The sequence below is a fragment of the Pseudorca crassidens genome, chromosome 14 (genome assembly GCF_039906515.1).
Source record: "Pseudorca crassidens isolate mPseCra1 chromosome 14, mPseCra1.hap1, whole genome shotgun sequence".
NCBI lineage: Eukaryota > Metazoa > Chordata > Mammalia > Artiodactyla > Delphinidae > Pseudorca > Pseudorca crassidens.
The window spans coordinates 35,046,724-35,073,102 of NC_090309.1; the positions used below are offsets into that span (position 1 = coordinate 35,046,724).

The 26,379-nt window shown below is 39.1% G+C and overlaps 1 long non-coding RNA gene across 5 annotated transcripts in view; it reads right to left on the reverse strand.

Moving 5' to 3' along the window:
* Positions 1 to 201: 201 nt before the first annotated feature.
* The window catches only part of LOC137206168 (uncharacterized), a 112,626-nt gene continuing 86,448 nt past the window's right edge, over positions 202 to 26,379 (reverse strand). The window contains exons 5-10 of one of the 5 annotated variants that reach the window (XR_010934496.1): positions 22,510 to 22,562; positions 16,751 to 16,805; positions 16,590 to 16,651; positions 10,690 to 10,775; positions 5,857 to 6,062; positions 202 to 3,194 (exon numbers count right to left, since the gene is read on the reverse strand). This is a non-coding gene — a long non-coding RNA (uncharacterized lncRNA). Of the gene's footprint in view, positions 3,195 to 5,856; positions 6,063 to 10,689; positions 10,776 to 16,589; positions 16,652 to 16,750; positions 16,806 to 22,509; positions 22,811 to 26,379 lie in introns of those variants that run through there. The other 4 variants (XR_010934495.1, XR_010934494.1, XR_010934497.1 and 1 more) reach the window with 4 other exon arrangements.

Here is a 26,379-nt window from a genome sequence, read left to right on the forward strand (position 1 = left end):
GTTGAATAAACCCAATACCTTATCCTATGGGAACCCATCAAAAACTTGAACATGGCTTTCATGGCCATCACTTCAACCTTTCAGCAGATTCAACACTGTATTAGCAGGGTTCTCCAGAGAAACAGAACCAGTAAAATACACACACACACACACACACACACACACACACACACACCGTGGGGCGGGAGAGAGAGAGGTGGGGTGGGGGGAGAGGGAGGAAGAGAGAGAAAGAATTGGGTCATGCAGTTGTGGGAACCAGAGAGGCTGCAGTCTGTAAGGCAGGCTGGAAATTCAGGTAAGAGTTGGTGTTGCAGCTTTGAGGTGAATTTCTTCTTCAGGAGACCTCAGTCTTTGCTCTTAAGGCCTTCAACTGATTGGATGAGGCCCACCCATATTCTGGAGGTAATTGACTTTACTCAGAGTCTGCTGATTTAAATTTTAATCACATATAAAAAATACCTTCACAGGAACATCTAGACTGGTATTTGACCAAATGACTGGGCACCACTGTCCAGCCAAGGTGATGCATAAAATTAACCATCACATCATTTCACCCTTTGGTTTCACTGATACGTCAGTTAGAATTCGAGCCACTGCTAGGGACAAGGACTTCATTCCCTGGTTTTATGTTTCTCTGAGAAGAATTAGAGTCACATTGGCTGGCAGCCTGATTGTTTAATCTAGGAAACGTCGCTGAGCGTTCCTGGCTGAGTACGCACAGGGTTGGTAGCAGACCCACCTGCCTGCAGAGTATGACCTTCTCCCTGCCTGTGCTGAGCTTACCCGGCAGGCTTAACCCCTTCTAGGCAGAGGCCTGTGGTTCTGGCAGCTACACTTAGTGTTTGGGTTGGGGGACCGGATTCACATGTCTGTTTAACCACAGTTCAAGTTCTTTCTGAAAAAGCTGACATTTGGATTTCTATCTACCTGACTTCTCTGTGTGTTTCTCAGGTGAATCTGAAATCTGAGAAGACAAGGGTGTGATTGTCACCTCTAAATCCTCATCAGCCTCCCCACTGGGAATGTGCTCTACTTGGTCTATGACCATTTTCAAATGGGCTCTCAGAATGGAACCAACCTTTCCCCCTTCATGTGATAGTGCAGATTAAGTGAGGCTGCCCCTCCTTTAATCCGTGGCCTTTGGGGGTCACCCCATCGGTGCTGTCTCTTCCAAGCTGTGTGACCTCAATCTCCCTTTTGATCTCAGTCTCCTTGTTCACAAAATGGGCTAATGTTACCTATATCATAGAGATGCTGTGGGGTTTAATAAATGAGGTTATGAATTTAAAGCATCTGATGAAAATGCCCCATAGATAGTAGGTGCTCAATACACAGTGGCCAATAATAATAATAATAATAATAGGGGCTTCCCTGGTGGTGCAGTGGTTAAGAATCAGCCTGCCAATGCAGGGACCATGGGTTCAAGCCCTGGTCCGGGAAGATCTCACATGCCACAGAGCAACTAAGCCCGTGCGCCACAACTACTGAGCCTGCATGCCACAACTACTGAAGCCCGCGCACCTAGAGCCCGTGCTCCACAACAAGAGAAGCCACCGCGATAAGAAGCCTGCGCACCACAACAAAGAGTAGCCCCCGCTCGCTGCAACTAGAGAAAGCCCACGCGCAGCAACGAAGACCGAACGCAGCCAAAAATAAAATAAATTAAATAAATAAATTTATTAAAAAAATAATAATAAAATTGTGGGCAGTTCCTATCACAGTCTTGGTTCATTTGGGGTCACTTCCAGACGAGTTCTCCTCCCACAATTTGTATTAGTTTAATGAACTGTTAGACCAAAAAGCAGAATTTTACACCTCATCAGTTTCAAAGCTGAATCATTTGGGTGTGTTACCTGTTGAAGGAATCCTTCCCACATTCAGTAATCTCTGCATCTTACCTCCCACCCTTTCTAATTCTTATAAATCATCACACATTTATTGTCTGATTTAGGTCTGTCGTCTCTAAATTCTTTGGGAACAGTTTTCCACCAGCTATACATACCTAAATATAATCTCCTCCAGGTTTATAGTGTCCCTAGTTATCACGAGGAAGATCTTGTCAAATTGAGGCTTCAAACGTTTACTGACCCTGTTACCGTAACCAGACTCTGGGCTGGGTGCAGGAGTTGCCAAAATACAAGATCCAGTCCCTGTCTTCAGAAGCTTCCAGACCAGTGGGCACTAGGGACACCAAAAAGCAGGTACAACGCAGAATGGCCTTCCCTGCAAGGGGAAGCAAGGAGGGTCAGATGGCACAGACGAGGGCCATCTTGTCCCCCTCTGAGGTTCAGGAAGACTTCCCAGAGGACAAGGTGCCTGAGTTTAATGTACAGGAGGAGAAGGATTTAGCCAAGCAGAGGAAACTTCAGAGGAAAGAATCCATCCAAAAGCAGGGCATGGAGGAGAGAGGAGATGGCAAAGGAGGGGAATTGTCCAGCTTGTTAGGGCCAGAGCCCAGGGTACCCGTGGGGCAGTGGACCCCAGGGGCCCACATGAAGGGTAGGAATGCCATGCACATACTGCTCTATCACCCCACACACAAAGAAGAGCAACTGAAGGATTTTACACAGGGAAGTAACGTGATCCAAATGGCATTTAGGAAGATTACTATAGCCTTGTATGGGAGGAGAGAAAATTTTTTCAAGAAGCTTTTCAGTGCCACAGCTGAAGGCAAAGAAATCCAGAAGAAAGTCTAAGTTTCTTTATTTGAGGGCTAGATTTTAAAGGCATTACGCTTGGGAGGAGAAGTTACAATGTTCTCACAGTAAAACAAGTAAAGGGAGTCATAGAATTGAGTTGGGTAGGACATCACAAGGCCACCTGGACCACGTCCCTGCTTTGATGCAGCCATGGTGTTTCAGCTGGCGTAATGGTGCCAAGACAGCTGAGGCTTGGGAATCGAAGTGACTGGTCCACGTGATAGAACCTGCAGTCACGGGTGGAAGGCCGAGATGTCGGCTGCCGCTATGCCTGGAGACCTCTCTCCACTGCAGGCCCTTGCCATGACGATATGGCGAGTGGAGAGGACACAGAACGGGAAACTGGCTTCTGCCTTCAGATCTGCCTGGAATGAACAACTGTATTCAGTTTCTTGATGCACAGTCATGGCAGTGACGATCCTCACGCAGAGAATTTTCCGTTTATTCCCCTTTTTGAAAAATAATAGCCAAATGGGACACTCCATCACCTGTGCTCTGGGACAAAAATTTTTGAAGAGGTTTATTTTAAGAAGAGAAGCATTTGCAGAGATTGCTCTTACTACCTTATAGATTTCTAAAGTGCATCAGGTCTTCTGAGGTACCCTTGCTAATTCGAGAATGTCAGGAAATACAAAAGCACTAATTTCCAGAGACGTGAGCCTTGAGCCATTTTCTGGCCCTAGCCTATTATTGATACTTTATAGGGTAAGTCAAAATGGGTCAGATCTGGCCAAGAGAAGAGCAAGGGAAACATTCTTGGAGGGAAGGAGGAAGGGAACAATCTAAGCTAAGAATGAATGTGAAAGACTAAAGCTGCAGAGATGGACTAGGGTGTTCTCTTGTCAAGACAAAAGAAGATGACACCATACGTAACAGTAGGCAGGTGCTTTGTTTCACTGTTTAATAATAATTACAGCTAGTTTTTATATAGTTCTTATCCTGTGCCCAGCACATGCATTAACTCATGGGAGTCTCACAGTAACCCAAGGAGATGGATACTATTATTGCCCCCACTTTACAGGAGAGAAAACCAAGTTGCAAAGAGATTGAGCAATTTGTCCACCCTCACACAAAGAGAAATTAAACCTAGGGAATTTGGCTTTTAACCTGACACTAGGAAGAGTTGCATTCAGCTGTATTTTGTTCTTGTCGATTTTATTAATAGCAGATGCAAACAGGATTTTAAGATCATTTGTTCTGAGTTGAAAACACATGCCTTGGCTTTAATTCACACCTGGGGGAATTTTAATTTCTTGGTTGTGCTTCCTTGAGGCCCATATTATTTTCAAAAGTATAATTGGAAAATATAAAATAATTATGGATACTGGCTTCTAGATTAAACAACTGCTGAACCTGGGCAAACAGATCAAATTAAGGCTGAATCTCTTTCTTATGAAAATTTTCCTTATTTTATATGTAGGAGTTTGTTTTTGTTCTTGTTGAACTCCGGGACTTAGAAGTAGACATATTTATTTAGTTTGACCCAGATCTAGTATGTGTTGCTTGGTCTATTCTTTTTAGTTTATTGTATCTCTTAATCTTCTACACATGCAACCAGGGACCTCAGTGATGAGGGCATTGGAAAAATCTAAACAAACAATAAATTCTGGCTACATGATTCCCTATAAATGGAGTGCTTAATAAAATAATGCTTGGAAACATGATGTTAGAATGATCAGATCTGTATGAAGTAACCAAATTATAAATTTCCAGTGCTTGCCATAACTGGTAATATTTTTTCTTATAGCCTGAAATATTTGTGATCAGTATTCTGTACATGATAAAACAAAACAGTTCTTTGTTTTGAGAAGCAAATGTGGTTCGGTATTAGATGGTTCAAATAAACCTAGAAGCCATGATGATTTACTCCTAATTCTGAAGGTTCAGTTACAAGCCCCATCTTCTTGGTTGCCCCATTGGAGTTCAGAAAACTACTCTTTCCTTGGCAATGACTGAACACCCTCACAGAAAGCTTCCCCGAACGTTCACCTGGCACAGGCCCTGGCACACTCAGGTGGCACCTGGTGTCTGTCCTCAGTGACACCTGGTACTGAGAACAGCATTCCAAATTGCCAATAGTCTCAATTGGCATAGAGCTTTGCTTTAACTTATTCACTTGTTCCTGGCTGTTCTCTTTTCCTTGTGTAGTCCAAACAGTTTAGCCATTCCACAAGTGTTTATTAAGTACCTACTCTGCTCTAAGGACTGAGGAAAGGATGGTAAGTTAGAATGACATAGCCACTGTCCTCACAGACCTGATGGTCTAGAAGGGAAGATACAGTAACAATAAAGCATGACGGTAGAAGCACAGTATGCAATGGAGATGCGTAGAGAATATAAATATCAGAATAAATACACTAAAATGTTGAAGCAGTTCTCCTTAAGTGGTGGGACTTTAGTTAACGCTTTCAAATTTAGTACCGTATTTCAAAGTCTTTCCAAGTTTAATTTAATGGGCAAAGATATTTTTATAAAGGGAATTTTAAGAACAAAATATATTTTTAGTCTATTTAAATACTTAAGTTTTAAGATTTTCTTTTACTATTATCAAAAATAAATTTTCAAGGCTTCCCTGGTGGCGCAGTGGTTGAGAGTCCGCCTGCCGATGCCGGGGACACGGGTTCGTGCCCCAGTCTGGGAAGATCCTACATGCCGCGGAGCGGCTGGGCCCGTGGGCCATGGCCGCTGAGCCTGCGCGTCCGGAGCCTGTGCTCCGCAACGGGAGAGGCCACAAAGGTGAGAGGCCCGCGTACCGCAAAAAAAAAAAAAAAAAAAAGATTCATATTTATTCTCTTATGAAGCACCATTTTTCAGACAGTGACTCTAGACCCCATTCAACCTAACAAAGCCCTTCCTTCAATTATGCCACCATTGGCTGCCTTAGACAAACACACTTCCCATTTTGAAAGGTCTTAGGCAGCCCTCACCACCACATTGCCTCTCCATGAAATCTCATCTACCTCATTCTTCCTCCTCTCAATTTCATGAACAGATGCTGAAGAATACAAACTGTAGTCACATGAAAGTTTAGACTATTCCATGAATTTATCCTCAGATTCTCTTTCAGAAGCTCTGATGTCAACAAAACAACACATAGATTACATTTGTTTATATAAGTGAAATCAACAAGATCATCAATTATAACAAGATAAAAGACCTTGATTATGTCCAAAGACCAAGATGATTTAGAAGGAAGCCAGCCAACGTGAAGCAGCATCCAGAAACTTTACAGATGCTCTGCTGTCGGTATCTGTTTGATAAGGTTGCTATTTCCAATTTGAAGGTAGAAGTCTGTGGTCCTCATTTCTTTGTAATGCTAAAAGTAAACCAAGAATAATTTCCTCAGGTGGTAAATGCGTTTTCCTAATAATAAAAGCAATAACACAAGTTTGTTAGAAAGAACTTACAGAGCCCAGAAAAAGTTTACTGAAGAAAACAAAACCCCACAATCCAACTGAGAGATGCCCACTTTCACCTTTAAATCCCTGTAGAGTTGGTTTTATACTGATTGTAGGGTATATTCTGCCCTTTTCACTTAACTTACGTTGGGAGTATGTCATTACTTTATATATATTTCTTTTCACGGCTTTCTAATACTCTATTGAATGGATATACTACTTACTTAATGATTCTCTTATTTATGTATGTTTAGATGATGCCTATTATTTTGCTATTATGTTATAATGAATATTTTGCATTATACACACATCTAAAAGACTCTAATAATTAATAATACAGATCAAATTAAAAATTTGAAGACATGTAAACATGTTTCTGCAGGTTATAAATCATAAATTATCCTTGCTTTCCCACCCTCAAGGTGCTTTTTTACATGACCAACCAACTTAAAAACATCTCCATTTGTTAGTGCACCAACCTTTTCATTATCTGTTTTCAAATTTGTTTTAATATCCTGCTTTATTTCAAAAATTCTTTAATGGAACTTGGAAGTTTTTGCCTTTTAATGCAATATGTATAGTTATCTTTTCTGAATAATAAATTACCCCAGAACTTAGCCTAAGACAACAAATATTTACAATCTCACACAATTTCTGTGCATCAAATACCCAGGTGCAGCCTAGCTGGGCAATTCTGATTCAGGGTCTCCTATGAGATTCTAGTCAAGCTATCAACCTACAGTCATCGCAAGCCCTGAGCGGCTGGAAAATCCACTTCTAAGCTTACTCATATGGTTTTTGGTAGACTATAGTTCCTAACTGGCTGTTGGCCGGAGTCTCTGTTCCTTACCTTATGGGCTTCTCCATAGAGCTGCACAATACGGCAGCTGTTTTCCCCAGAGTGAAAGATTCAAAAGAGACAGAAAGAGAAAGGATGCCACAAACAGAAGCTACAGTTTTTTGTAACACGTACCATCACTTTTACCATACTCTGTTGGTCACAAAGACCAACCTTGGTACGGTGTGGGAGAGCACCACACGAGGGTGTGAATACCAAAAGAAGAGGCTCATTTGGATTTTATTTTGAAACCATAAAATCTTAGAGACTGACTACAACATACAGTAATCTTTATGAGGACCCAAAATACGTTTGTAATGATCTCCTGTCAAAAAATCCTTCATGAGCTGCTACTTAGAAGACAGTTTACCACTACCTAGTAAGTTTGAATATTCACCGGTCCTACAATCTCAACTCTAGGTTTAACTTCCTAAAGAACGTCTTTCAGTCTTTCACATGTGCACCAGGGCACATATAAGAATGTTCTATGCAGTAGTGTTTGTAGTAGAAATCAATTAATAACAGTCCAGATGCCCATCAATAGAATAAAATAACACAATTAATTGTGGGGTGTTGGTATAATAAAATGCTATACAGCAGTAAAACTGATGGAATAAGAACTACCCACATCAGTCCTGTTGCAACCATTGAATGAAAAAAGCAAGACACGGGTATGATATATTTCACAGTAAAGTAAATTTAAAAAGCACATCGTAGGGGCTTCCCTGGTGGCGCAGTGGTTGAGAGTCCACCTGCCGATGCAGGGGACACGGGTTCGTGCCCCGGTCCGGGAAGATCTCACATGCCGCGGAGCGGCTGGGCCCGTGAGCCATGGCCACTGAGCCTGCGCGTCCGGAGCCTGTGCTCCGCAACGGGAGAGGCCACAACAGTGAGAGGCCCGCGTACCGCAAAAAAAAAAAAAAAAAAAAGCACATCGTATAGTAAAAAGATTACAATGATACTTTCAATAAGAAAACGGTGGTTAACAGAAATGACGCACTCACTATGCAACAGGCACTGCGATAAGCATGTCAAGTTGTTTTGTTTTCATTTACTCCTCACAACAGGTAGAAGGTTAAAATTAGTCTTTTTTTCCTCCTTTTCCAGATGAGAAAGCTTAAACTTATAGAAATAAAAACATTTTCCCAAGTTCACACAACCAGTATGTCATAGAGCTAGGATTTGAACCCAGGCAGAATGATTCTACAGCCAACTGTCCTAACTGCTAACTTAAAATCTGGGTTTGTTCCTAGATTTAGCTCCATGTGTCAATGACAAAATGAAACATTAAATTGCTTATGTGTTGAAATGATGTCTGAATGGATACCTAGTCCTTGCACGGGTGAATGGGCCAATTCACCATCTCTCCAGGTTCTCCCGCCTCTCTGCACTGTGCCCTGACAATGAAATAGAGCTCGCCTTTCTACTAGGATTCCAGGCGACTCTCCTGTAAACACCAACTGGATAACAGGGCATATTTATTGAGCATTTACTGTAAGTCAGGCATTCATCTAAGTGTTTAGATGCACTAACTCATTGGATGCTCAAAACACCCTCTGTGGTAGATGTTACTATGATGCCTATTTTACAGGTAAGAGAACAGGCTTTGAGAAAACAGTTCCCAACAATTACACAGCTTGTAGGTGGCAGTGCCAGGACTTAAACCCAGGCATTCTAGCTTCCAAGCCTATGGTCGTAATCACTCATATACTGCCTCCCATGAAGTATTATGCTTAGAGTAAAGGCACATAAGGAAAAAACTGGCTCTTTTTCTAATGAAATATATAAAATATAGAGACTTCACTGATATTCTAAAGAATTTCCATTATCAGATTTTCCTAAGGTGTCAAAAAATGTAACATTTAACATGTGTACTAGGAAAAAATATGATGGCTTCATCTTGGAGACAGTAAGAACAATTCAGTGGTGTTTGAGGTTTTTTTAATTGAAGTATAGTTGATTTACAATATTGTATTAGTTTCAGATTTACAGCAAAGTGATTCAGTTTTATTTATATATATATGTATATGTGTATATATATATAAACTTTTTCAGATTCTTTCCCCTTATAGGTTATTATAAGATATTGAATATAGTTCCCTGTGCTATATCTTGTGGTTTATCTATTTTATATATCATAGTGTGAATCTGTTAATCCCAAACTCCTAAATGCTCTTGAGTTTTTAATTTAATTTTGTTACAAGTTCACTGTCTTTCTCATCTCAAGCTAACAAGATTTAATTCAACTAGTTAACACATTACAGGCATTTGATACACATTTATTTACTTTAAGTAATTTTTTAGAGTGAGGAATAACATTTTATATATTAATCAAAATTTGGGGGCTCCCACTATATATGAGGTTCTAGAACAAAACATATCAAGTTGGAAAACACACAGTCTCTGCCCACAGGAGTCCCCAGCCTACTGGTTACAGTGCATATAATGACAGTGCATATAATTACCATTCAACGTGTTAGGTTCTAAAACAGAGGAATACACTCTACAAGTGACTGACTCAATTTACGCTGCCCTAAAAAATAGGTGACTTTTGAACTGAGCCATACAAGATAAGTGCCCATCACTAGGCAGAAACGGAAAGGAAGGGCATTTCTGGTAGAGGGCACAGCACGGTCAAAAGTGTGGAGGCACAAAAGCGTACCACGTGTATAATTTTTGCTGCCAGGGCACAAATTGCTTAGGGGGACATGGTGGAAAATGATCCTGGAAAGGCCAGTGGCAGGAGATTATGAAGGCCTTTGCCTAACTCCATAGTTAGGCCTGGAGGCAACAGGGAAGTAAAGATTTTTTAAGCAGGAGGGTATCATGGCTATTATTTTATAATGACAACTCTGGTGAAGCGAGTCTGAAGGTTACTTTAACAATTCAGTCAAACGATACCAGGAGACTGAACCTTATGAAACAAGTAGTATTTCGGACCCCATTTTACAGATGAGAAAATCAAGGCACAGAGGAATATAACACCTTGTCCAATGCTGCATAGCTGGTAAATAGGGGAGCCAAATTCAAACCCAGGTAGTGGGACAGTAATGTCTCCTGCACGTGTCTCTGCTCTGCCAGGTCGGCTGATGATCATGGCAGGTGAGAAAGGAGAGAGCTAGCTGGCAGAGCCTTGAGCTTGAACTACAGAGCAGACTGGACGGTGCTCCCAGAGGACACTACGTGGATCACAGAGAAGAAGCAGGTTGGGTGAGGAATCGATGAATTCCATTTCAGACATGAGTGCAGGAGGTCTGTGAGAGCCAGGCCATGACACCAGAGGGCTGTTGAAAATGCCAGGACTAAGCTTCAGGAGAGGTGTGGGCAGAGAAAGTCAACCCAGACATGGAATACCCTGCTAAATAGACTCCGTTCCACCCAAGACCCACATCCTGAAGACGCAGAACCTGAGGCCCTGAGAGGCAGTTCAGAAGACAGAGCTCTAGAGCCAGACTCACGTTCAAATGCTAAGCTTAAATGTACGTTCTGGGAGACGTTTCTTCACTTTTCCAACCAGAGTTTTTCATTCATTAATGGAGACTATAATACTTCATGTGTCACACTGTTATAAGGATTTAAATTAATATGCATATAAAGCACCTGGCACATTGCTTTCCAAAAGTAAGTGTTCAGTAAATGGTGATCATTATTATTATCATTTCTATTTGTCGAAGCTGAGGCGAGAACATAGAAAACGGTCTGGGCAGCCAGCGCCGTTACCCTCTTGGCAGTTTTTCCCATAAAATTCTCTTACCTACATGGAATTGGCACGAATATCTCAACCCAAGAAAAGAAGGTCCTTTTGAGGAACATGAGTTCTCTATTTGCCAAAAGAATAACCTAGAGAAATGAGATTAAAAATTGTATATATGTGTATGATAAAATATAAAACCTGGATTGAAAACAAAGCAAGTGTCACATTTCCTAGATTCTTAAGTGACTGAGGCAAATTCATGGGGTGGCTCATGGCCCCTAAGGCAGAGTCAGGGCAGATGAATGGTAGAAAGTACGCTTTCAGCCATGGTCACCTGGCTCAAGATTTTCCATTGCGACAATATCTATGTCCACAAGGGGCACATCTCCCAAGAAGGGCGGTATTTCAGGAGTCACAGAAAATCTTGAGATCTGAAAACCCAACAGAAAAGACTTGAACTTGGAAATCAAGTAGAAGCTTTAAAGACCGAAGGCTATGTAAGCATTTATGTATCACTTTGTCATTCCCAGCTCCTTCAGCCGTGTTTTATTTTGGGATTCAATGTGGTGACTAACAACGTGGTTATTTAGGCAACGACCTTAGGTTTGAAAAATTCCAGAAGAAGAGAATTTCTGGGAAAAGGACTCTAATTCACATTACACACACACACACACACACACACACACCCCACATATACAAAGTTCAAAACACAAGCCAATACACTTAAAAAGGAAAAAGGACATTGGAAATAAATGAAATTTATTGTTTAATTTGATTGCCTCTAAGATAATATGTTCAGTAAGGATGTGAGTATAAGCAATGTGGAAAAAGTAAAAAATTGAAGAAAAAAAAAAGAAGAAGAGGAAGCAGTGCCAACCTCATCCTTTAGAAATAAGGAGAGATGTTTCGAGATAAAAATCTTTTTCCCTCCCCACTAAAGATTCCTGGCCTTTTCACTTCTCTTTTCTGAACATTGCTGCAGAGCGTCAGATTCTGCTGGTTCGCTCTCCTTCCATGTTCCCGCCCCAACCCGTGCTTATCTGAATATATAAGCCTGCCCTTTGCTCAGATTTATGGGTCGAGCCAGAGCTGTGTGTATTTACAGTGTTCTGACCTGAAGACCCCAGGCCGAAGGAGAAGAGGAGGAAACTGAGCCCATTCCATAAACAGAGACAGATATGAGGGGGAGGTAGAAGGCCTTGCTAGCACTTAACATTTTTAACTATTTGGCCAAGCTTAAGAATTAGTGATTAGATTAGAGCAAAAGAAAAACGAGGGACGAGAGTGCAGACTTGGGGGGAGTAAACTGTGTATTTTTGCTCTAGTCACTTGGAGGGTCTAGGTTGCCAGATGGGAGTGGGGTTAAATTTAATGTGAAAGGTCCGAAAGAAAGTTGGTAACTTGGATACAGAGGGAGCTCTGGGAAGGCAGACGGTGTACAAAGAGGAGGATATAAACAACATTTAATAAGTTGGAAAATTTCTCCAACCACAAGTTGAACGTCTTGCGTGTAGCAAGACTTCTTGCGTTTTTTAAACTGTAATGGGTTATAGAAGAAAAATCTCCTGTTCCGTGCTTAAATGAGAACACATTGCCATAGATTACCAAAACCTAATCAATTTTGAGTTGAAATATTTTTCTCAGGGTCTGGTGGCCACTTGAAAGCAATTCCACTTTCAAACAGGGCTGCTTGGTAAAGGGACCACCCCTATGCAGAGCTCTGGTACACGCACCAGTTCAAATGGGAAAGAAAGAGCAGCTGAATCTTAAGCAGTGCTTGGCACCCAGAAACCGAACCCCTCTTTCCCCAGGGCCACATCTTCACCCATGAGCAAAATGTGAAAGCACAACTTCTGTTTGGGCTATCCTCAAATAATCTGCTTGCTGGAAAAACTTGAATTCATGTGGAAAAACTGACCTGCCGACTGACTAAATTAGAAATAATCCGGCATCATAAGTAAAGGCTACAATATTCACTGGAGATCTCAAAAGCAAAGCAACTGGGACAACAGAGTAAGTGAATCACCCACAAATCAATTTACATTGCAACAGAGCAAAGAGCTGTGATGTATGAGATTTGACCCGTGATTGGAGAATTTGTGAAATGCCATGGAGTTGTTTCTTTTTGCTCATCTTAATATAAAGCAATCTGGTTCCCATGATGTTCCCTGTTAAAGCATCTGCTAGAATGATATTGTTTGATTGGAATTTTTTTTGTTTTCTAAGGTATGGTCTGGGTACTGAAGAGTATCATTATTATTCTAAATGGGTTTCTGCGGCTTGGATTGAATTATCACTAACAACTGCATGAGAACATGTGTGTGCTCAGCACTGTGTGTGGCACTTCATAAATGTTAACTTGTTTATTAGTATTATATTATTATTAAAGTCATCAGTAGGAAATCCAAAGTAAAATTGATTCTACAGCTGAACTTTGAAAAATGTTTAATGCAAAAATGCGCTGAAATGCATCCTCTTTTCCATTTATATTTGGCATTTTCTGTTCAAAATCAAACAAAAAATTCAAAGTTGTGGAGCTAAAGAAGGCATTTGTATTATTCCGTCAGGGCAAACTGAGTACACAGCAGTGAAAACTTGGGCTAAAGGTGCTGAATGGGAAACAGGTACCCTAACCAGGTTGCATTTCTAAAGTCAAATGAAATGCATGATATTCCAGAAAACTAACTTCTTCTTGTTAGCATTTTTTAACTTTCCTCTAAAATAACAAAACTTCTGCTTTGTCAATAACGCATGCTCAAAACAGATACAAGTGCATGATGAGGATTTCAGAGGAATTTGGGGACTATTATATCGCAGCTAAAATGCCTTCCTGTGTCATTTCTTTTGAGATCCATTTGCCGGTGAAATCATTTTGTTCTCTAATATGGTGTGGATCATAGCAACAGTTCAGATGTAACCATCTAGGAGCAGAGGCCTAGCTCAGTGTGCCAGAAAAAAAAAAAAAAAAAAACCCGCACCACAAAGAGCATTGAGATGAATGGCTCTATTTTATGAGCCATAAAAGTTTTATTCATCTTGACACTGAAACAGGTTTAGGCAGTGAGTTGACACGCCTTAAATAAATAAGTGGAATTAATTCCCCAGCCCTTGAAACAATAGCAGTATGCACGTAGCACACGGAGAAATGCCCCATTGTTTCCTGTGGCTGCCTGATACCGATATTATTTGTGTTTTTCTGTGCTGCTGCCTCAGGGGCCTGGTTGATCCACTTCAGATTCATCCCCTGTTTTATTAGAGGTTGAAAAAGGTTCAAGACCTGTTTGCACCACAGCTCCCACCGACAGCTAAGGAACCAGTTTGGCGTCTGGTTTGTCTGTTGTTTTACTGCTGACCTTCCAATCAACTTTAACCCCTGACCTCCGGAGGCATCTATCATGACAAGAGGCTGTTTAACACAAATGGTGCCCATTTATAGGGGAAGAGACTCAGAAGATTTCCTTTTTATGAAGAATTTAGTTTTTCACCCCTCTTTTCTCAGTCACCACAGGTGAAATCCCTCTTAGCAGCTGGCTTATGAAATAATGGGAAGGGAGGCCTTAATGAGCAGAAAGCACCCTCAGCTGGAGATAAATATATGCAAATGAGATGCACAAACAAAAGAGCCTGGACAGAGAAATATCTGCAATTCCAGCAAAATGCTGCCTGCAGCTCCAAGATGAACAGCTTTGATAAAATGGTAACAAAAAGCACCTTTTTATTCTCCAGCGTGTTTTACATTGCAATAGGCCATTGTCATTGCAAGCCAGTGGAGCATGCAGGGGTTTTCTGCACTGTTTCAGAAAACTGTTTAAACATTTGTTTTAAGGCATTCATGAAATATAATCAATGGACTGCTTCTGTGTTGTCGTTGTGATTTTTTTTTTTCCTGAATATGTTTTAGATGTGACTGTAGTTCTTTTACCTGTTGGTCTTTTCATAGTTTCATACTGCTGTCTCGCTGAGCTATTTCACGTTTTGGTGACTGTTTCTTCCACGGGCCAGAATGATTTTTTTCTTTTTAATTTCAATGAAAAGAGACGTCAAGTTAATAACTAGTAAGAATCGGCTTTGAGGAAGGGTTTGAGCCATCACAGACCAGCACCCAAACAACTAGTTTTAATGATGGCAATCAAGTGTGTAGAGCTAATTCAAAGACAGGCATGTAACATGCTGATTTTAATAAGCGTTAAAAAGGCAATCTCTAACTTTTAAAAGTCTCTTTTTAATTTAATCGTCCTTGGTTAGTTTGCTGCCAAAACAAACAAAACCATTAAAATACGTTTTCAATATGTATCCGCAGTGTTATTTGATGGTGTTTTAAATGAGCATTGTGTTGGGAAAATATTGATTTGATGAGCTTTAAAAATGGAAAAGCTAAAATCATTAAGCTATTTGGGGGGGGGGAATTTTTTTTTTCTCTAAAAAGGAATTAAGCCCCAACCCCAATCTCTTGCCAGAAGACAGGCTGGACCCAGGACAGAGAAATTGCTGCATTTGAGCATATGTATGATGTTTAGGTTAATAATCAAGGCAGTTAAGGTGAGAGATGAAACACTAGACGCTTCCCGTGTGTCAAAATACCATCGCTCTAAAAGCTCAGCAATATTTGGTTCTTTCATTTATAATCCAATCCTAGCATTCTGAGTAAAGATGTACGAGGATCTTTACATTTGCTTTACCTAAATTATTTCATCTTGGTAGCCTGGATTGGAGCGGAGACATTTCTTCTGAGCACTGTGTAGCTTTCACATTTTATGTGCATTTCATCAGACAAATGTCAAATTTGCTAATAACAAGAAAACCTCCTCATTTTTAATCATGCCACTCCTGTTGCATGGGTAGGAGTGAGAGGGGGTGGTGAGGAGGGAGTGAATATAAAAGCATTGAGCAGTCTGACTAAAGAGCAGAAGGAGAAAACGCTTCTTTGGGTTTTAAAATGACACATGCTTGGTTATCTCCATGTCTGCATCAGTGCATCATCAAATTCAGAAATTCAGGAGTTAATAGAAACTTGGTTCTATTAGGGATGCTTTTGCCAGCCCAGGTTTGAAGCAGCATAATTATGCTCAACTGCTGTTGTTTGGAAAGGGCAAACAGCATCTTAGGCACAGAACAATGAAATTACAGCTGAGATTTAGGTTAGCAAAAGACGTCTTCTCTAGGCTTTTATGATTCATTATTTCCCATTAAATACAGTATTAGAAGTGTACACTAGATAGCTCATGGTTGCTGCTCTCGGAGCACATTATCTATATTACGCAGGTCTGGGGAGCAGAATTAGAAAACTTTGGGGGAATGAGCAATATGTGTTTGCTGATAGAAGTACCATATGGCTCATCTTCTTCAATTGCTTTCATTGCGACTCTGATGCCGGAGAAATTAAAGTTTTATTTGATGTGGCACAGCTTAATGAACTGTCTTCTGTTAGGAAAATTGAATATGTTTCCTGTTATTTGAGCACAGAGCCTCCATGGTTTGGTTGATGAGGGATGCATTATGTATTGTTTATTTAGCATTTGGAAAACAAAAGCAAGATATTGAAGGTAAAATTGATTACTGCTGGATTGCATTATATAATCAAGTTTTCTCCCTTTAAATTTCCCTTTACAATCCTTTGGTAATGTTTTAATATGAGATTGTTCCAGGTTTTTGTCTTTTCGAAGTACACAGAGCTTGGTTTTTTTTATCGAGATACCTTTATCTGTAAACAAGCCTCACGAAATGCTAAACCTAGTATTGCTATATTTATAAAGTTCGAAGAATGATATTTGGGAGAGTTGAAAATAATTCAATTTGTGTGTCTCTAATGGCAAAACTTCCAAGTGAGCCCCCAATCGACTTTGAGAGAATCTAACATTTGCTAGCTGAAAGGGGAATGTCATTTTCTTTTGTTTGAAATAGACCACTTAAGAACATGCCTTACGAGAAGGAAGGAATTTTTGATATTAGGAAATACAAACCTCAAAATATCAAATTTTAGATTTTTGAGTTCGTTGTCAGTGAATGAAAAGCTGGACTCAACCTGTGAATTAAAAAAAAAAAAGAAGTGTATATTCCATGAATTTAATTTTTTACTGAATAAATATGTTTAAAGAAAACATATAACCAAAAATATACTTACATGATGAGAAAACTGGGATGTCATCCATGTGAATGTTCTCTACTCCCTGAAGAATCTGCAAAGAGATACATTGAGCATTTTGTTTAATTTCCCCCTTTTTGTTCTGGATCTGATCATGTTTTAGACATATAAAATGTGAATGATCTCTAAAAAGACTGTAAGATCATCTAATCGCTGTGTCTCTTTCATTTTTCAGTGAGAAATATTCCTCTCATGGGCTGATGACTCAGACACACAGATCTGCAACAAGCAACTAGGATAAAAAATAGTTAAAATGAATCAACATTTATCTGGAATATACAGTCTTGACCTAAAAAAAAGTCATCTGTCTTCCATGTCCTGTGATGTTTTGAGGATTCTGGCAAATATGTCAGTTAAACAAACTTCTCTCATAATCTAAATACTGTCTGTTCGAGAGAGGCTTCCAATGTTTATAGCCCATAAGTAAAGGAAAAAAAAAAAAAAAAAAAAACCCTGGTATTTAACCAAGAATAGTGCTCTTGAAAATGTCTCTGAACAAAGTGTTTAAGCAAAACTTTGGCTCTAGATATTTTCAATTCCTTATTCGTCTCCTGATTCTTTTTTTAATGAGGTATTTTGGTACGCCATCATTTCACCCCTTTTCTTGAAATTAACGAATTCATTTCAAAAAATTAACGCCTGACTAGTGACCTGGTCATACAAACTTCCTTAAGAAACAGTTGAGAAGAAAACATCACATTTTTATGAACCCCATCTCCTGCCAGCGGCCTCGGAGGAGGAAGACCATTATGCATTGTTATCAGCGTGGTGTAATTTGACTGTTGACAAAGTATCCGTGGCAGTGAGAATGAGCGCAGTTAGAAGTGTGGCGGATTGTAATCAAGAAGATGCTTAGCTGTGCAACACTGCATCTTGAGCAGATTTGAATCAACATTGCCTTAAGGGGACACACACACACACATACCAAAAGGAAAAGAAATCCATTAATTTTTAGAGGGAAAATTAGAGTGGCACTTAATGAAGTAAAATTTGACATGCGTTAATTGCTCTGCAGCTCCCCTAATTAGAGATTTTCAAATTCTTTTATTGCTGTCACTGTGATGGCACATTGTCTTGCCGGACAAATAGTGAAATTGTACATTCATTTGATCAGGAAGTTTTACGGAGGAAGATTGGACTGTATGCTCGAGCCCACTTCCAAACTGTGGACAGTTGGAGAGCAAAGAGGGGTTCTCAGCTTTACCTTCAGCACAGATAAAAATAGGCTTATTAAAATAGTTTCAGTATGAGACTTAATGTAAAGGAAGCAGGTGCTGATGCGATTTCCTTAAACAGATGGAAATGTTCCTCTGGTACTCATGCCTCTGTTTCCGATGAAAGATTTCAGGTGGAAGAAAAAGCTAGCGAGATGCTACATTATATACACATTCTTATATTTCTACTTATGTTCTTCAGAAATCAGAGACAGGAGGATTTTGAAAGGCTGTGTCATGTTTTTCCCAGGTCTGAAGTCTAAGGCAAACAGTACTTTTGATCCCCTTCTTAATCTTAAAGTAATTATACTGCTGTTTGGCCCTCAGCATGGCACCAAATACGATACCATAATAATTTTGGTTTCCCTTTTTCAACCCCTCTTGTCTAGCCCTTGAACCTCTCTTAATTCATTAACATATTGAATTTTTTCAATTTTCCATTTTCTTGCAATAACAATATTAATGCCAGGGTGAAAGCTTGATTGGAGCTAAATTACTTGTTACCTGCTGGCGTTTATTTATATGGCATGGAATTATAAAGCTTTGCTATTGTCACGCCTTGGGCGAATTGTTTATGACACCAGTAATAGGAGTAATTGTTATTGTTGAAATTACCTGTCAGCTACCCATAGCAGTGGCCCTTGTCCCACTGACAAATAGTGACAAGGGAGAGGTATCCTCCATGCGTCCCCCTGATGGCTTCTCCTCTGATAATAAGAAGTGCAGGGCCTCTGATAATTTGCCTGTCACTGTTGAGTGCAGCTCAGAGAGAGTTGGCCAAATTGTTGTCATTCACTTTGACAAAGACAGCAAAATGCTCCCGTGCAGGGGGAGGATTATCAAAATAAATGAAATCGCTTACACCCCCTTTGTTTGTTTGGCTCAAGAATTGCCTGGCTTTGTATGAGGTTCTGAAATTAGGGTCCATTTCTTCTGGGTATCGTGCTGTTCATACTAAGATGAGGATCCCAGGCAAGAGAGGCATTTTCTAAGACTCACTGTTTTGCAATTTACATAGGTTATGAAAAAATTATATTCAGGTATAAAGAGAGTCAATAAAATTGTAACAAGAAGTCTAAACATGTGGTTGAATACCTTAGTTTAAAGCATGTGTAAAATTCACACCTTTTTCTCTCCTGCCTTCCTTCTATCCCTCTTTTTTTCTTTTTTGACCCACGCCGGCATTCAAATTCAGTAGGTGTTCAAAAGCACATATTTCCCGGTTGCGATCAAGTTTTCTTTAAAAGTGTGGAAATCTGCATCTCTGACTCTTAAAGCCTTAAAAGATTACCCAGTCAAATTTAGGATTATTATTTCAAATGGCTGTTTCCTTTCCATAAATTATCTTTTATTTATATAATATCTTCACGTGTAAAGAGAGAAATGAAACGTAGTTCCAGGTACGCAGCATCAATTTTCACAGGCTAACGGAGGAAGCAAAATGACTCTGTTATTGCCAGAGTTCAAATATAAATATTTGCATTTTAAAACCCCTTGGTTGCAGCCTGTGAACCTGTCACAGAAGAGAGAAGGGGACAGGAGAGTGAGGGATGGTGTCCGGGGGTCTCCCCATCTGAAAGAAATGGGCTTTAAAGTAATCAAACCTCTGCTCTTGTAAAAGCCAAAATCATTCTCACCATTTCACCAAAGGCATCATTTTACGCTAGGAAGATTCTTATTTTTAAGGGGCCTGTGAGGTTACTGCTCGTAGGTCTTCTTGACAAATCCTTGCCATTATGAGAAGTTGCAAAGAAAAGAAAAAAGAACTAGGATAAATGTAAAAATATTGGCTCCTTATAGGTAGTAATCAGCTGTTTATTGGTCTCTACCAGACACGTAATGACCAAGCCCAGTGTTAAGTGCCAGCAACATGGCCCTGGGCCCTTCCCTCCTAACACTGGCCATTATCTGATTAAAGAACCTCCAAAGAAGTCACTATTGCATAATTTTATGGGTTTTAACAGTGCAGGTTGGCTGGCAGGAAAACTACCTAGGAGGGTTGATAAAGCAATAGTGAAATGATTTTATTTACTCCACTTATACCTTGCTCTCTGAAAGTGTCTCTGAGTATCTCACACGCTGGTGGTGGCAGAAGACACCTAAAATTGGTTCAAATAGGAATTGTGTGAGAGGTAGGGGAGGCACGGGGGTGGGGGGACAAGAAAAGTAAAATTATCTATCTCTTAAAGCTTTTCATGAGCTGCACAATTTGAAGTAATTAACAACATCGTTACAGGCATCTAGACCTTGTCTTTGGTGTTTGGTATTTCCAGCAGGTAAGTTTCTAGCAGTGCTAAAATCATACATGCGATAATATGATGATGGGAATAAAGTGTTTCTAATTCTTAAAAATAGTGTAGTTTCTAAAGGCAACCACTCGCTGGTTAACGAGTGTTGAATGCCCCTGATTAACAAGTGGAAGGCAGCGACATAATTAAGAGGTTATCTGTAGTCATAAAAATGCTCAAACCTGTCTTAGAATGTGATCCCTTTAACAGATAATTTTTAAGAATGTAGCATGTCCTCGTTTTCTCTGTCGAGACACACGTTAGTGATCCCAGGAGGGAAAATAAACATACGTTTTTAAACGAAGATATTTTAAATGTACCCCATATTTCAGTGTGTGGCTGTAACTTGGTCTTTTTTATGTTCTTCCTATAAAACCTAAATTAAGCCTCTTAGGAGTGGTTTTGCTGTAGGTTTCATCTAAAAACACAATACATTTTAAATGATTCCAGTACTTGAGCGCACTTTAACATGTAATCACTAATGTGCATTCTCTCCCCTCCTCTTCCAAGCGTCAGCTCTTCTAAAGGGATGAGACTTCTTTAAAATTTAGCTTCATTTGAAATAGAAACTTTTAACAAATAGTAATTGCTCCTGTAGCTCTATTGATGAAATGACTAGCAGCAAATCTTTTCTCCTCTCTCTCTCTCTCTCTCCTGTAACATTTTGAAACACCCATCAGTGTCAAATGAAACTGCACACATCTCCTTTGCTGCTCTAAATAAGGCTCAGCAATGTTAAGAAAAATGTCAGAAAAAGCTCAGTGGATTAAAGTAACATTCTGCACCATGTCACCGAGAATGGCAGGGCAGACTGGTCTGCATAATTCTGAAAGATATTTTGTGTAAAATGCTTCCTCTATAAACGAAATGAAATTTTATTTGGAAAGATTTAAGATTGTATTTGATCACCTACAACATTCAGTTCTTTTTCTAAATCTCATTATTCCTTAATATGCCTTTGGTGTGTATTTTTAAAATTAGACCAATAATACACTCTTTGTAGAATGTTTCTCCACCCATGTGCAGCGTTAAAATACATTGTGAACTCGTCAATGCATTTTTCTTTTCTTTCTAAAATTCCTAGGATGTTCATTCAGTGAAAGCAGTAAAAACTCTGGCTCTTACACATGTAAATTCATTGAACTAATCAGTCCTTTTTCCCCCCCTAAATAAAATTTGTATATGACTTTGGAGATTTTCAGCACAGTTCATTTAGTGATATCAAAAAAACATAAAGCATTTACATTTCATTCATGTATTGAAAATAAATGAATGGTTTGAGGATTTTAGTTTGTTTTATTCTATTTTTCTAAAGAATACTCAATTATTGAAAAAAACGAGTACAATGGTAGTAAAACATCCCACAGTATCATAAGTATGTAATTAAAGCTTAGCAGTTAGAAAAGAAAACATCTTACAAATTCAATACTAGATACCAATAGACATGACAGGATTAGTTTCACAAAAACAAGGTAAATCTCCACCGATTTTAAACAAACTTTTTCAAAACAGGTTAAAAATGAATTTAGACAAATTTGTCTCTTAACCTTTAAAGATTTCCTGCCTGTTTTTGTATGTCCTTTATTACATTAATTTTTTATTTAAATTACACCATTAACTGGATATGAATTTATCAAGAATACATGTATTGATTTATAAAACAGTACCATTAATTATTATAATAGCTAGATGTAGCTGATATTACAAAGCCATTTAAAGGTTTTTAATATAACTCGGACATACATAGATAGATAGGCATTATGGACACGACTACAATTCAAACTGGCTACCAGCAGTTAATGAAATCCTTGATTTATATTCTAGTTTAGAGATTGATTATATTGTTGCTTTGTAAAACTATTTATATTATGCCATTTTTCAAAGGATGTCTCAATAAAAAAGCTAAATAAAATATTCAGTCAATTCCCAAAGCAGATTTTGTTTTCTATATTTTAAATGCTAGTGAAAATAATTGATTGTGTGTGTTCCAAGCTTTGTCATTTCCATTCCAGAGGTGGCTTTCCTGATGGGAGACTCGTTTGCAATGCACACTTTCACACACTCTTGGATCCTTGCAGAAACAAACCCCTTCTCTTTATTTCATTAGCCGCCCCCCCCAAACAACAAACCCATGTATATTTCACAAAACCCATGCATCAGGACACATAAGTCTTTTTGGCATCTTTTATGTTATGCATTTTTTTTTTTCTTAAGGTTGTGGAAAACTGGGACTTACCCCAAAGCCGCAAAACAGGCAATCACGAAGGAGTATTTGGGTAAGAATGCAATCTGAAGAGAGAAAAAAAAAAAAATGAGGAAGAATATAAGCAAATAACAGTTACACTTTCAAATTGCTTTTCAAATGTTAATTAGCCAACGAATAGGTTGAAAGTTAAATTCTTTTCACATTGTACTTGGTTTGGGTCTCCTAGTCTCTTTATTTATATCACTTTTCCTTGCCTGGCAACATATGTTACCGATTTATTATAGTATTTTTACTGTTAGCAGACAAATCTAAAAGCTAGCTGAGAAGGCTAGCTTCATCTGATGACTTTAACAACAACTGCAGGGCATCCTTGAGGGTGAGCCAATAGGCTCTTTTGAAGCTATAATACTATTAACCATTTTGATGCTGAAATATTTCTTACAGCTAAAGTTGGTTCTGTCTTTGTAGGCACTCTGGGTTTTACAGACACAAAAGGTAAATGTAAATGATTTGTTTTGCAAATATTTCAATAGCCTTCTAGGCACTTTCCTCCATGTGTCTTAAGTGCCCTAAAAGCCGTATGAATGCTGTGGCTTCTTTATTTCCCCCTTTCTTTTACAGGACACTGAAATCTGGGCACAAAGTGATAAGTAAACAGCTATCAAGCATCACGTTAAATTGTCACTTCACCCTCCCCCATGCCATTAATTTTCTGCTATGCTATTAAAGAAACAAACATTCTTCGGAGTTTCAATGATCGCATCTTTCTGACATATGTACAGCCCAGAAAAGTAAACTTCAAATGAGATTCTTTTTTGGCTAAAAACCTTCAATTCCTTTCCAAATTAGAGATGTCATATATTATGGTTATTTTAATGGATATGTAATAGTAGCCAAAAATTTATGCCTTTTAATACGCATACAAGAAAACGTCTGTTTCAGAGCTGTATTTGTTGACTAAAAGTATTCACTTTAAAGTTGCCAAGTAATAAACTTCCGTTTTTGATCATCTGTAATTTACTTCACTCCAAATTGTCTAGTCATTTTAACTTAAAATTTTTATAAACGATCTCCTTTTCCACTCAAATATCTCATGCGGAGTTCACTTACAATTTCAGGTAATTACATTTTATAGAAATTCTCTTGCACATGCATGACTTGAAAATTTTGAAATTAAATCTTAAATATTGGAAGCCAGCATTTCTTATCTGCAAGATCTGGCTCAGTAACTAAAATTTCACATCATCTTGATATTAGAATTCAACCAATAAAACTGAGATATGCATGGCAGTAGTTAGGGGTCTGGCTGTGAAAAAGTGAATTTTGCGGTCCTGGAATGCTCTCTGTACCCCTGGGATCCAGAAAGCGCTAAGACATACTGTCTGTATAAACATATCTAGTATAAGAGGTTCTGTCTGCAAATCGTAGCAATGACTCTGCTCTCCAACATATTTAAGAATACACAATCATACCTGGTTTTAAGACAAAACTGCAAAATTGCCTTCAGAACAAGTGGTGAAATAACCACCATCTATCTAACCATTCACCTGATTCTAATATTTTTATTGAATAAAAATATTTTTATTTATTCATCCCTTGTACTTCGATATACGTTCCAAATTTTATTTTAGTATTAACTATAATGACCCCATCAAAATGAGAAGAAAAATTTATATTTTTACATATATAGTTATACAGTTTCATCCTAGTCTAATTTAGGATAATGTCTACGTGGGCTTATTATTTATATCTATTATCAGATATTTACTGTATTTATTTCTTTGTCCCCAAGAGGCATCTTATGGTGACGGTGGGTAATTTTAGGTCAGAAGCAATTATGATCAAAAGGATTTCAGCTTCAGAGAATGAGGCTAACTTTCCAAAGGCATAAACGCACAGCAACTCCAAAAAATGACCATATATGTCATTGGAGTTATGAATACCCAGGCAACTCACTTGCTAGTCCTGTCATTCCATGAATAAACCATCCCATAAATGTGCCTATTAGGACACATTTGTTTTTAAATATTAATTTTCTTAGAAGAATGAAGGGAGACAATGCTGTTGGTGGCCCTAGAGTTTTCTTCTTCTAAAAAAATTATATTCTTGAACCAAAACTGAATCTCCAGCAGAGTTTTATCCCCGTATTTGGAAGCATACCAGCTGTGTACATGGGGCTCCAGGCCCCATGTTGTTTGTTGCTGAACTTGACGCTCTTCTAGACCAGGCCCTCTACTCTGTGACACAGTGCCTTGACAGATGGGATGGGATGGACTGTCCCTTAGTCTGTCCCCATCCACCCATACCTACCACATTCTTTCACTCTCGTCCACCCCAAAGCAGGTGCCTTTGAAAGGCCTGAATGTAAGCTACAGTTTCCTCTGGTCTCCCAGCTCAGGTTCTGTCATTACCTTTCTCTAATATATCTAAGCAGCCCCTTCCAGCGACTGGTCCGAGCCTAAGCTGGGATCTCCCCTTTCCTGTTGTTCCCTCACCTCTACCCCGACCTCCAAGGGCCACCCCCCTGCTTTCTGTTTTGTCCATCACCTCAGTTTCTTTTCCCCTGTTTCTGACCTGCACTTTTTCTGGATCAGACGCAGGCAGGTTGAGAGGTAATGAGAACCAGATGGACAGAGTGCAGAAATTGCCCAAATGGGTATGAGAATGTGGGAGCTGTCAGGCATGGAGTGAAGCTGGAATTTTTCAGCAATAAAATGGGATTTATCGCCACTCTACCACAGTCATTGCCGACAACCGTTTACCTTGACAGAAACCCCATTCCAATAGGCCACGCCGATGCAGATTCTTTTTTCCAAAGAGTGATGATTGGTATTTGTTCTAAGGCTCAAATGGCCTGCACTAAAGGTGAAGCATTAGGCCAAAGTCCTGTATTCCCCACTGAGGCAAATGAACCTGCTAAAATAAGTTCCTTCCACAATGGCTGTGTAATTGAAACCAGAAAGTGAGAGAATTTGATAAATTGCTTGACCCTGAAGGAATGTTAAGGTCATAAATTTTCATTGCATTTTTTCCTCTCTCTTTTTTTTATTTTTATATATTGATTATATTTAGTATTTGCTTCGAAATTCAACAAGCTTACAGATCATCGGTTGTGGCCCCAGGGGAGAGCACAGTAAATCATCAATTAAGAGGGTAGGGGATAGTCTCCCCTCATCTTCCGAAGAGGAATGGCAGCTCCTCAGTATTCCAAGGACAGTCATGGAGGTGTCTTCCATCTCAGAATTATTCCAACTTAGCACGCAATTTGTCCTGGCACGGACAAAGTAAAATCCACAGGAAAGATTTTTCTCAGAAGGGTGCTGCTACACTTCTATCATTTAAGAATGATGAACTGTTAAGATGCTGGCAATACATTTGCAGCCATCACACCCACATACCTTTTTCCCTCCTGCAACCTAAAAATAAGAACAATTGGATTTTAGCGAAAAACCATGATCCTCTTTTTTAGAGGATCACGTGGGAGTGTGCCTGTGTGCGTGTGCGTGGAAGCATCATGCTTCTGAGCGCTGGTTTTGGCAAAGTCCACTTGAGATTTTTCAAACTTATTTTTGTTAAAATCTGGATGATCTTAATGTGGAAATAAAACATAGGTCATAAAAACAGTCCAAGCCACATGTTACAGAATATAAAATGGACTGAAATACTGAAGTCATCGCATAGCAGCAAATTTCTACACATCTTGCTTGAAGGTTTTACTTGTTTTTCTAAAAAGTGAATGAATGAAGCTTGCCAGCATTTTAATTTAGCTGTATTTTCTACCGATTGTTTATAGTGATACGATATGAAGATATATACTCTCTCAACCTGAAGCACATTAAATAATTTATTGATAGCCAAAACTTCTCGTCCTTGAAATTTTTAAAGAACAATCTATCTCCT